Raw genomic sequence first — 13,281 nt, 5'->3', positions numbered from 1 at the left:
ATGGGTCCCCCAGATAATATATAGGTGGTTTCTAGAGAAGTCTTTATTTTTTCATGTTTATTATTTATTTATTAAAGTTTTACATGCTTATTTATTTATTTATTTATAATAACGTCATTTAACTTTATTTTTTCCAGCTTTTTAAAATGTAATTTATTGTCAAGTTGGCTAACATACAGCGTATACAGTGTGCTCTTGGTTTTGGGGGTAGATTCCCATGATTCATCGCTTACGTACAACACCCAGTGCTCATCCCAACAAGTGCCCTCCCCAATGCCCGTCACCCCTTTTCCCCTCTCCCCTGCTCCCCCATCAACCCTTAGTTTGTTCTCTGTATTTAAAAGTTTTGAGAGAGAGAGAAAGAGAGAGAGAGAGCGTGCATGAGTGGGGGAGAAGCATAGAGAAAGAGAGACAGAAGATCCAAAGTGGGCTTTGCACTGACAGCAGGGAGCCGGACGCGGGGCTCAAACTCACAAACCGTGAGGTCATGACCTGAGCTGAAATCGGAGGCTTAACCCACTGAGCCACCCAGGCGCCCCGAAAAGTCTTAAAAATCATAGGCCAATTTTTTAGGTGCTTATGTATATTTTTGGGGGTGGGGAGCTGTGCTACAACTTTCCGCAAAAAATTAAGAGCATCTGTGATGGTGTTGGAAGACAAATTAAAGAATAACTCAGACCTGTTAGGTGGCTATCATAAAAAAACAAAGGTAAATAACAAGGGGTGGTGAGGAGGTGGAGAAATTGGAGCCCTTGTACATTGCTGGTGGGAATGCAAAATGGTGCAAGTATTTTTGGAAACGGTTTGCAAACTCCCATCCCCCCGAGCACCAACGCTGAGTTGAACACCCGTGAGGCTATGTACTGTGCTAAGAGACGAGACTAAAAAGGTGACCAAGCACAGCCCTGCTTCTGCCCTCTGAGAACCCATGGTATTATGGCAGAGAAGGCCTCGATCAAACAAACAGATAAACACAAAAACTCCAATCTTGACAAGTGTGACCAACACGAAGTGGATGGTGTTACAAAATTATGTGAGGATCAGAGGAACCTAGCTTGGTCCCGGGGTGAGAGCATCAGAGACAGGCATCCCCAAGGGACAAGGGAGGGGGGATCTGGGGGGGAAATAGGAGTGGAGTTTGGAGAGGGGAAAGCAAACCACTTGAGCAAAGGCCCTGTGGTAGGAAGCAACCTGGACCATTTAAAAAGTCCTGTGTGGGTGGAGCTAAAATATACGACAGGAGGGTGGGGGAGAAGCTTAGAAAGGAAGGCAGAGGCCTGGCCAGGCGGGGGCTCAAAGGCTATTCTGGCTGAATTGTGTCCCCACCTAAAAGATGTAGTGAAATCCTAGCCCCCAAGGAACTCACAAGGTGATCTTATTTGGAAGCAGGTGGGCTTCAGGTCCAGTAAGACTGGCGTCCTTCTAAGACACAGACACGGACACACAGGGAAAGGCCCTGTGACAACAGAGGCAGAGATTGGAGTGGTGTGGCTGCCGTCCAAGGAAACCAAGGGCTGAAGGCCAGTTGGGAAGAGGAAGGATTCCCCCTACAGCTTCCGGAGGGCACACGGCCCTGCCACCACCTTGCTTTCCAGTCTTCAGAACCATTCGGTGATACATTTCTGTACTTTTACGACACTCAGTGTGTGTGTGTGTGTGTGTGTGCGCGCGCGCGCTTTGCTATGCCATCTGTAGGAAACTAATGGAAAGTTATTGCAGAATTTTGGTCTTTGTCCAAAGACGATGGGAGGAAAGGGGGTAACAGCACGTTCAGGGAGACTAGTTAGGTGACTGCAGGCAACCAGTTAAGAGGCAGCAGGGAGACTGGTTAGGTACCTGAGGGGGATAGGAAGCTACAGGGAGACGAGGTAGGAGTTTGGTGTGGTTTCCCCGGGGGAGAGATGCCAGCAGCTTGGAATAGGGGTTGAGGATTAAAGAGGAAGCCACATGAACGGATTTGGGATCCCTAAAGGTGAGTGAGAGACGGAGGCACGTCAACAGTGGCTTCCAGGCTTCTGGCTTGCCCCCCTGGCCGGATGGTAGCGCCGATCACCGAGCAGGTGAACCCGAGGGAGACCAGACTCCGCTCCGCACAGGGTCTGCACAGTCGGCAGAGGAGGTTCGATGCAGTAAAACAAACGCACACACGACAAGGCCCTTTTTATTCGTATAAACAGGATTGAAATACGCACAGGTCTGTAATGTTTTGTTTTTTTACTTTTTACAAAATAATATATCTGAGTGGCTAGTACAAATCGGCATGTGGGAATTGATCTTTTTCTCACGAACAACTGCTTGATAATTCATGGGGTGGATGTTGCTTAACTTATTAAACCAATCTCCTATTGATGCATTTAGGTTGTTCTGGGTTTTAAATATTCGACGGCGGGTTTTCCCATTTTTAACTTGACCCACTAAAAGAATCATGTACATTTTTACATTGGGACCCACTACACACACACACACACACACACACACACACATTTATTTACATAGCAAAAGTTTTACAGAACAGATCTTATCCTTCCTATGTATTCTACATCCTATCCTATCCTATCCAAAAAATGATAGTTGGGATCCACTAACCTACTCTCAGCACCTACCAATAGGTCACAGCCTGCAGTTTGAAAAACATTTCAGGGCATGCTTATTAAGTAAAAAGACACAAGTGCTTACTTATACTCTGTATCATTCTGAACATTTTGTGAATAACAACTTATTTCATCCTTGCGAAGTCCCAGTGGGATAGGAACATGTATTATTCCCATTTTCCAGAGACGAAAACTGAGGCACAGAGAGGTTAGACAAGTGCCCACGGTCACAAGCTCATATGGTGGGGAGCTGTAACTTCAGACCTGGACAATCTGACTGCTGTTTACACTCTTAGCCATCAGCCCACATAGTCTTAGGAATTGATGTGACACCAGCCAACTGTTTAGGAATGTACGGTTCTAAGTAGCCTCATTCAGTATTTCATAGTCTTCATTCAGGGTCTATTCCTTTACAAGACGTTTAAACAGGACATGACAAATGTATGTTGCTATTCAATACCTTGATGACTGTCGAAGGTAAACAAAGAATCCCCACATTTACCAGTCTTCTCCAGAAACTCCGCATCAGCAACACACACACACACACACACACACACACACACATCCCAAATCCTCAAACCCCAGATGTAATAATATTAGAGAGGCACTTCTTATTCAGAGGCAGTAGGGAGCTTCCCCATTATTTATTGATTTCCCCCCAAAGTTATCAAGTTCTAAAGCCTAATTATTGGTGTAATAGTTAGCCACGATGTTTGGAGAATTGTAAGCCCCTTTAGCTAATGCATGGCATATGTCAGAGGGATTCAGCTAATTCACATATCTGTCTGCACTATTAATAGAGAAGGTTACATGCCAATTATCCAGGCTTCAATCAGCCTGTTTGGATACAATAGACTCAGTGTTCACACACTCGATGTGCCACATTCCTTCTAGACATCAGAAGCAGCTGGTCCAGATAAAGACCACTGGGGTTTTGATATTTAGGGATCACATCCACCGAGGAGCTGGAATTGAGACTTGATTGCTACATCTTGACTGCAGGTATCTTTAACCTGGATTCTTTTGAAAACTGCCTAGTGGGTTTGCAGTTCACTGGTCTTTAAACGTTTCCTGCTCAGACTTGTTGGGTGGGTGGGTGGGTGGAGGTGCTAAGAAGAGGAGAGAGACAAAGGCACGAATAGCTGAACCGACAAAGGACAGAATAATAGGAACGGGTGAATGGATTCCAGGGAAATAAGGGACCCGCACATATTCTTGTGCCCAGTTTTAGGATCAAAGAGGCTAAGATATTTTGCTCCCAAGATTTCGACCTTGCTTGTTGAAAAAACATATATAGGTGTTTGTATGCGTGTGTATGTGTATTTCACCTCCCCCCACCCCCCCCCCCTTCATTTATTTTTTTCCCTCTGCTTCAGAAACTGGTCTGGAAGTGCCACGATCTCATCAGAAAATGCCGCTTCCGGTGGTATTTTTAACCAGGAACAGAAGCAGAAGTGTCTGGAATCACCCGAGAAAGCCCCAGTTCTCCGGAGAGCTGTTCTCAAATTTTGCTGGCACAGAGCACTGGATCAGTGATCAGGGAGTTAAAATGGCAGATGTTGGGGGCTTTGCGGGGGGAGGGGAGGCAGATACCTGAGACTCTCCAGCCGGTTTTCCTATCCTTCCCCTTCCCTCAGTGTCTCCTATCACAGCACTAAATCAGAGCCGCTGCCCACTTGCCTAAGGTCACACAGCCTGACTCTGGCACAAACGTAAACAGTTCGAAACAGCCAGTTGCGGGGCTGCTGTCTCATTACCCTCCCCGACACTATCTAGATACCACCGTAGACCATCATACCTTCCAAAAAACACTACCAACAGCTAATAGACAACAGGCAGATACAACACGCCAGCCGTTGTTTTGTGTGCTATTCAGCTCAGTGTGTATTTTTTCCCACCCTCCCAGATGAAAATACAGTAATTAACTCCATGCAGGAAGGGGGAGGGGGGGAAGAAACTCTTTTTTTTTTTTTTCTTTCCCTAGACTTGAAAAGAAATTCTGGCAGATAATTTGGCTGAACATGAAAAGAGAGAGGCTGCTTACAGCCGCCCAAATAAAGTGCTAGGTTGGTGAGGCTCTGCGGGCTGAGTTGAGTATTTCACGGCATGAAAAGCAGACATTTATCTGTTCCCATGGAGATGCGTTTTCTACTAGTCAATCAGACACTGAGGAGGTCAGACAATAGCCCGTGGATCCTTTTTGAATCTTGAGAGACAGTCAAGTCTTCCTTCATTTTAACATTCCACCGAAATTTAAAGGGGTCTAAATGATGTCTCAGATATACCTACAAACGCTGCCATTGTAATTTCAAGGGATGCAAAATAAGTAGAAACTCCATCTGTCAGTGAGGAAGACGGGCGCCACGGACCCCCCCCCCCCCTTCCAGGTTCAAATCAGAGACCGTTGTGTCACAGTCCTCATTTGCAAAAATTTGGCTTCCAAACGGAACCCCTCCCTCCTGAATAAAATAATTCATAAGGTCATAAATTAAATGCTGATAATTTCCAAATGACTGTTGGAGGCAGAGCAGGGGCACTTCAAACAGAAAACTTCCTGGAAGCAAGAAAAAGCTGCCCCAGAGAGACCGCCCCCCCTCCCCCAACTGCTGGAAGATAGATGCGTTGTAAACTTCATTCCTGGTATTTCCTTGCCTGAAAATGCATGCAAGGCTTGCAGAAGTGATTAGGGCTGCTATTTGACCTTATGTGTTTGTTATCAATCCCAGAGAACAGATGATGCTGGCTTGCAAAATATGTTTATTTCAGCAGGTAAATTACAATGTAAATGCCTGGAAACCGGGACTCGCAAAAGACTTTCGAAACAATCTTCTTTCAAGTGTGTCTCTTCCTACATCATTCTTGCGCATGCCTAAGGCAGAAGAAAATGTAACAGAGGTCTTTCTAGAGCTAATTGAGAAGGGAGAGGGTATTTCCATGGGATCACGTTGGAGGCAGGCTATCAAATGGGTCTTAAACAGAAGCCTGTTCACAGAATGGCAGCTTCACAGAAAACAGCAGACGGCCAAAGTCAGGATTTTGTCATAGAGGAACCTCATTCTTATTAATGGAGTCATTCAAGTGCGGCTCAACCGCGCAAGGCAGGAAAGCAAATACGAGTATGAGCCCTGCTTGTAACAAGACAGGCCTTTTCCTTGACTTGGCATTTCCATGGCCCTGAAGGCAGAGATTCCTTCTCTGCCCGCTTCTCCAGGCGGGCTATCTGGAACAAAGACACCAACCGGGACACTTGGGACACCTCGGAAAGCAATTTGGAGCAGTCCTAGCAAATAGCATTTGGGGGAAGGAGAAAAGCTCCCGTGTATCTAATAATGTATAATATCCCATCGTTAAGGAGGCAAAAAGCAGAAATTTAACATTCTTGGGAGTTCCATTTCTGTGGAAAGACATGGCCCACATTTCTCATGCATTATGGGTCAGTATTTGACCATTTCCTCCTCTTATTTTCTTTCTCTCTTTTTAAAGTAAGCTCTACGCCCAACCCGGGGCTTAAACTCACCACCCCGAGATCAAGAGTCACATGCTCTACCGACTATGACAGCCAGGCACCCCTCATTTTAGTTTTTAAAATTTAAAATAGGAGCAGTACATAATCTCATTATGTACTAAAAGACTCAAACAGTATAAAGTTCCGGTAAAAGAATCAAAAATTCCTCTTTCCCTTTATTTAACTCCACTAGCTTAGGAGCTTACTAGAGAGAGCTAATAACTACTTTTAATACTATGACACATATCTGTCCGGACATGTTCCATAAATATGCAAGTGTGTGTGTGTGTACATAAACTCTTTGTTTTAAATATATCACCAAAATCATATTTATAGACACCAGGACAACTTTTTGTTTAATCAAAGTATCTATCATGGGCAATTTTCTTTTTTTTTTTTTATCATGGGCAATTTTCTATAATAACATGGAGTTTTTAAAAAAAAATTACCTATACATTTTGGGAAAAAGGTAATACAGGCTTCCGATTGGGGGGAATTCAAATCAAAGGGTTTGTGGGGAAGAGAAAGTCCTCCTCCTCCCCCACAGAAAATCACTAACAGTTTTCAGTGTATCATTCCAGAAATAGTCTACACACAGATCAGCATATATATATATATATATATATCTATCTCAAACACACCTTTCTTTGTCTTTACCTTGCATTTTTCACTTAGATCTTTTGCAGAGTATTTCATGTTAGAAAAAATGCGCTCTTTAAATGGTGGCATAGTATTTCTCTGAGTGGTGTTCGTTAATGTATTTCACTTGTCCCTCTTGATGGACTTTGGGTGAATTTCAGTCTCTACTTCTGGAAACAGGGCTGTAATAAATACTCTAGTGCACACCCTGTGATTCTTTGCTTAAACACGCCCACTGCTTTCTGAAAGCAGCAGCTTTACTCCACACCTATCCTTAATTTTTAAAAAATGTTTATTTTTGAGCGAGAGAAACACAGCGCAAGCAGGGGAGGGGCAGAGAGAGAGAGAGGGAGAGAGAGAATCCCAAGCAGGCTCTGTGCCCATAACAAGACACAGGGCTCAAACCCATGAACTATGTATGAGACCGTGACCTGAGCCGAAATCAAGAGTCGGATGCTTCACCAGCTGAGCCACCCAGGCGCCCCCAACACCTGTCCTTAACTTGCCTTAACCCGAAGGAGAACTGATTGAATTAAGTTCTTTTTTTTTTTAAGTGAGGGTTAAAAACAGAATGAATAAGCCATTAAAAATCTATTATGAACACGTGCCCTTTCATGTAGTTTTTAGTCTTTCCTCCAGCTTGAGAGAGGCTCGTGAGGAAGAAAAAAAAAAGTCATGTTCCCTTTCACCGCCCCCCCCCCCCCCCCAACCCCACCCAGAGGTCAGCCTTGCCAGATTCATTGTGTTCGCATCCCATGCCTGCTAGTTACAAATGCCGGCTACAGATTGTGTAATTCTGTCCCATCTACTGCTTTCATCGGGGGCTCAGAGCAGGATCACGGCTCACTCTTACAATTTAGGTAAAGCTTCCTGTTCTTTTTTGTGCGCAGGAGTGAAGCCTTGGGGATTTAGAACAAAGTGTGTCCTTGGAAAGAAGTGGGTGGGATTTTGTGTGCGCCGTAGGTTGGGGAGGGACCTCCCCCTCCGGGGGAGGAGTCTGATTTCATTATACAGTTGGAAACCTGGTGAAATCATGTATACAACTGAATCTTTTTGCTCAGCTAGTGAGGTCTTTTTGTTCTTTGTCTTGCAATGTGTACAGCAAATTTGTGTTACGCCTGGGAAGAAGGAAATTTGAGTTAAAGAGGAGGGCAGCTCCCTACGCCTTGTAACAAGCAAGCTAATTGAAAGAGGAACTGGGCTTGCCAATGTTCAGAGCAGGAAAACCGAAGAAGTTACCATCCCCAAGTTAAAAATTACGTGGGGCTGGAGAATATAGCGCCTGCTGTATTTGTCATTGAAATTCACGATCTTGTTTGCTGTTTATCTTGAGGCGGGAGTGGGGGGGGGGAGTGGGGGGGGTTGCGGGGGTGGGGTGGGGTGGGGTGGGGGGAGCTTTCCTGCTGGTTAGAAAAAAGGAGGCTAGGTCCAGGAAGAAATGCTAGTAATAAGAAAGGGAGGGATTAGAAGCCCCAGAGAGAAAGGGAGGTGTAAATAATACGTGGGGATTTGACAATCAGCACAAAGAAATGGGAGACAAAGCCAAGTGCCTGATGCCCGAAAATCCTAAAAACTTAAGTGGGTAACCCAGATGCCGGAAAAATGTCCCAAAGAAGAAAAAGGAAAGCAAAATCCCAGAAGATCTTTTTCCTCGGTGATGATGTTGTCCAATGGAGTCAATAAACATTGGTTTTGCCATGGTGCTCATGTGAGCAACGCTGGGTGCACAGGAACCAGCTGCCCCCATGCGTCTTCAAAAACGTTCTCCAGGACAGCTCGAGCCTTCTGATAAGATGGGGTAAACCGGGGGAATAGAGTCCTTCCACCAAAAAGGAGATTGGGGCAGAGGGAGCACACAGTAGGGGCAGAATGATCTTTCTCCCCCAAGAGCCCAATCTATTTAGATCCTACATCCCTCGGCTCCTCTGTTTTCCTCCCAGAACTACCTTGAATGGAATTGCTTAGGAAAGAGGGAAAAGGCATTTTTAGTCAAAAGCGAAGGAGGACAAAGTTAAACTCCACAAACAATGGAAACTTCTTCCGGATTCTTCCGGAGGCTGCCTGGTGCACTGGAGTGTGATGCTTCCAGACTGCAGGATTGCCCTCTTTACTGTCAGATGAGAATAATAATAAGGTAACGTTTACAGAATACTTACATGGAATAATTTATACGCTGATCCATTTTATCCTCAGAACCAGATGGGGTCGTTATAGGTGTGTCCATTTTGCAGGTGAATGAGGGGTTGGCCAAATTATCGAGTAACTAGAAAATGGTACAGGCAGAATATAATTCGAGATCAAGGTTGACAGTTACCGAATTGTCAGCCAATGGCCGACTCTGATTCAATGCCTGTTTTTATAAATAAAGTTTTATTGGAACACAGCCATGCTCATTCGGGGGTACATCACCTGTGACTGGTCATGAGCAACAGTGACAGAAACGCTGTGCCCCGCAAAGCTTAACACTTTGTCCGTTCCTTTACAGAAAAAATTTGCAGATCCTTGCTCTGGTTACTGGAGCCCGGGCGCTTAAGCCTGAATGTTTCCTTCTGCTCAAAATGCCTCTTTTTTTTTTTTTTTTAATGTGATGCTGAACAGGAAAAAGAAGCAGTAATAGTTATTGGAAAACTGAAATCTGTTAGGGGCCCCAGAATATTAAAAACAAACAGACAAACAGTTCTTCCTTTATCCCTTTTTCATCTCAAACTTTTGTTGTTGTTGTTGTTTTATTATTTTTTTTAATGTTTATTTATTTTTGAGAGGGGGAAGGGGAGAGAGAGAGGGAGACACAACATGGAAAGCAGGCTTCGGGCTCTGAGCCATCAGTCCAGAGCCTGATGCAGGGCTCAAACCCACCAACCATGAGATCATGCCCTGAGCCGAAGTCGGGTGCTTAACGTACTGAGCCACCCAGGCCCCGCCCCCCCAGGCCCCGCCCCCCCCGCCTTTTTTCATCTCAAACTTTGAAAAGCCCTTATATTCTAAATTTAAAACAGACCGAAAAAACCTTCATTGCCTTATCAGTTTAACGAAACTGCTTGTCTAAAGACCTAAATTTCTCGGGTAATTTCCAAAATAATGAAGAAATGGAATACAGTGTTTCAGGAGACATACATACATTTTTTCCCCCGGTGTATGTTATTTTCAAAACTACAAGTAGAATAAGTTGTTAAAGTAAGAGGCTACCAGATTTGATAGTAAGATACAGACTCTCGGCTTGTGAAGCTTTGGTTATAAATGTAAAACTTCTGTAACCAAAGGAGAATTGAACCCTAAGGGTATTTGGGGTTATTTTCTCTTCTTTCCTACTAAGACAAGTTGGAGATCTTGGAAATTGATCTGTATTGCCAGGTAGGCTACGATTTTGGTGTTGTCACAGTGGCTTAGTTTTTTCAAGGTCTCTAGGATTGATCAGTGTAGTGACATATCCAGGTTACAAAAAAAAAAGTTAGCAAACAAAATTCATGATAGTGTCTTCTGTGTCTCCCACATGCCAGGCACGGGACTAAAGTCCTGACTACGTGTTACCAAGTCCTCCTGATAACTCTACAAGGAAGGCATTTTTATTTTATTTTTTCGATGAGATCAATGAGGTCCTGGGGCATACCGTGTCCCAGCGAATGCATGGTGGGATGACCTCAAAGTCTTGACCCCAAATTCCATTCTCTTTCCCCTCTGAGAGGAGGTCTGTCATTGATTGTTCAACTAATCCTTTTGTTCAACTAATTCTTACCTACTTTGGGATCTACCGCGTGTCACGCCCTATGCTCCATTCTGAGGATTCGGCAGTGAACAAATCAGACACCTAAGTCCAACCCAGGCTATTTTCAGACGATGAGGGATGTTAGCAAGGGAAGGAAACAGGACAGATAGGATGGAGAGTGTCCGAGTTGGGTGTAGCAATGCGGGAGGGAGGGAGGTCAAGGAAGAGGCTTGAGTGATGGGTGGAGGCCACAAGGTAAAGACCTAGACCCGGGATGAAAGTTCCAGGCAGAGAAGCAGCAGAGGCATGTTCCTTGAGATGGGAAGAAATGTAGCATGTTGGGAAGTTAAGTTGATTCTTTCCGGCTCTCGCCAATTCAACAATCATTACCAGCTGTCCAAGCTGGAAGGTCCTAGGTGCTTTCAAGGAACAGGTTAGCGGAGAGTTTATCCTCAGTTCTAACAACTGTTATCTCCTTCCCCTCATCAGACAGGGAAGTAAGGTGCTCCTCCTTTATTTATGACTGCAGATAATAATAATAGTTACCAGTTACCGAGGACTGACTGCTTACCTGTGTCAATCTCACTTAATCTGCAAAACAACCAATGGAATATTTTAACGTTTTTTTTTTTTTTTTTTTTTATTTTGGGACAGAGAGAGACAGAGCATGAACGGGGGAGGGGCAGAGAGAGAGGGAGACACAGAATCGGAAACAGGCTCCAGGCTCTGAGCCATCAGCCCAGAGCCCGACGCGGGGCTCGAACTCACGGACCGCGAGATCGTGACCTGGTTGAAGTCGAATGCTTAACCGACTGCGCCCCCCAGGTGCCCCCCAATGGAATATTTTAGAATGGTCTTAAGAATAGGACGACGCTGCCCTGACAGGCTTAAGGGAATTGATTTCTAGAATTTACGTGTTTATATCACATTTACATACGCCTGAAACTGCCTGGGGATGCTGCTGTGTGCTTAAGTTCACATTCACCCTCTTCCTACCTTACAGAGAGGTCTGCGCTCAGCATTGAGCTGGTAGATGGTGTAACGGTTTTCAAAGTAACAGGTTAAAGAAACCCTCCCCCCCCCCTTTTTTTTTTTAAGATTTATTTATTTTTGAGAAAGAGAGAGAGAGAGGCAAGCAGGGGAGGGGCAGAGAGAGAGATACCACATCCAAGGCAGGCTCCAGGCTCTGAGCTGCCAGCACAGAGCCCGATGCAGGGCTCAAACTCACAAACCACGAGACCATGACCTGAGCTGATGTCGGACGCTTAACCAACTGAGCCACCCAGGCGCCCCAAAGAAACCTTCCTTTAATGATTAATCAAGGTGCCTAAATGTGGACATCCTATATCACTTTATCTTACATACATTTCTTTCTAAGGTGCATTCAGAACAATCACAGAAGGGTAACAATGTTGTTGGTTCTTAGAAATACAATTGGAATGTTTTCTAGAACCATCAAATATTTCAGCATACACTGGGGATAAAAAACACCTGAATACCTCAGGATAAAAATGTGATACGGTTTTCTTTCATATTTAGTGAGTGCTATTCAATGGATTAGTTAAGGGTTATTTTATCAAATCATAGAATAAATTATGGATTCTAAGCACATACACTGACCACAGGTTTTTCTTTTCTTTTCTTTTCTTTTTTTCTTTTCTTTTTCCTAATTTTATTTTTTATTTTTAAAAATTTACATCCAAATTAGTTAGCATGTAGTGCAACAATGATTTCAGGAATTAACAAAACAAATGATTTCAGGAGTAGATTCCTTAGTGCCCCTTACCCATTTAGCCCATCTTCCCTCCCACAACCCCTCCCGTAACCTCAGTTTGTTCTCCATACTTATGAGTCTCTTCTGTTTCATCTCCCTCCCTGTTTTTATATTATTTTTGTCTCCCTTCCCTTCTGTTCATCTGTTTTGTCTCTCAGAGTCCTCATATGAGTGAAGTCCTATGATTTCTCTGACTGACTAATTTCACTTAGTATAATACCCTCCAGTTCCATCGACGTAGTTGCAAACGGCAAGATTTCATTCTATTTGATTGCCGAGTAGTACTCCATTGTATATATAGACCACATCTTCTTTATCCATTCATCTGTCGATGGACATTTGGGCTCTTTCCATACTTTGGCCATTGTTGATTGTGCTGCTATAAACATGGGGGTGCATGTGTCCCTTCAAAACAGCACCCCTGTATCCCTTGGATACATGCCTAGTAGTGCAATTGCTGGGTCGTAGGGTAGTTCTATTTTTAGTTTTTTGAGGAACCTCCATACTGTTTTCCAGAGTGGCTGCACCAGCTTGCATTGCCACCAACAATACAAAAGAGATCCTCTTTCCCCGCATCCTCGCCAACATCTATTGTTGCCTGCGTTGTTCATGTTGGCCATTCTGACAGATGTGAGGTGGTATCTCATTGTGGTTTTGATCTGTATTTCCCTGATGATGAGTGATGTGGAGCATTTTTTCATGTGCCAGTTGGCCATCTGGATGTCTTCTTTGGAGAAGTGTCTATTCATGTCTTTTGCCCATTTCTTCACTGGATTATTTGTGTTTTGGGTATTGAGTTTGATAGGTTCCTTATAGATTTTGGATACTCACCCTTTATCTGATATGTCATTTGCAAATATCTTCCCCCATTCTGTCGGTTGCCTTTTAGTTTTGCTAATTGTTTCCTTCGCTGTGCAGAAGCTTTTTATTTTGATGAGGTCCCGTAGTTCATTTTTGCTTTTGTTTCCCAGGTTTTTCTTTTCTCTTCTTCTCTTTTCTTTCTTTTTTTTTAACAAAATATTTACTATTTTCCTACTAAAAATATGAACTCGCTTGAATTGTAATAAAA

Source organism: Prionailurus viverrinus, chromosome A3, assembly GCF_022837055.1.
Source record: "Prionailurus viverrinus isolate Anna chromosome A3, UM_Priviv_1.0, whole genome shotgun sequence".
Classification (NCBI taxonomy): Eukaryota; Metazoa; Chordata; class Mammalia; order Carnivora; family Felidae; genus Prionailurus; species Prionailurus viverrinus.
Note: the sequence above shows the minus strand (reverse complement) of the source record.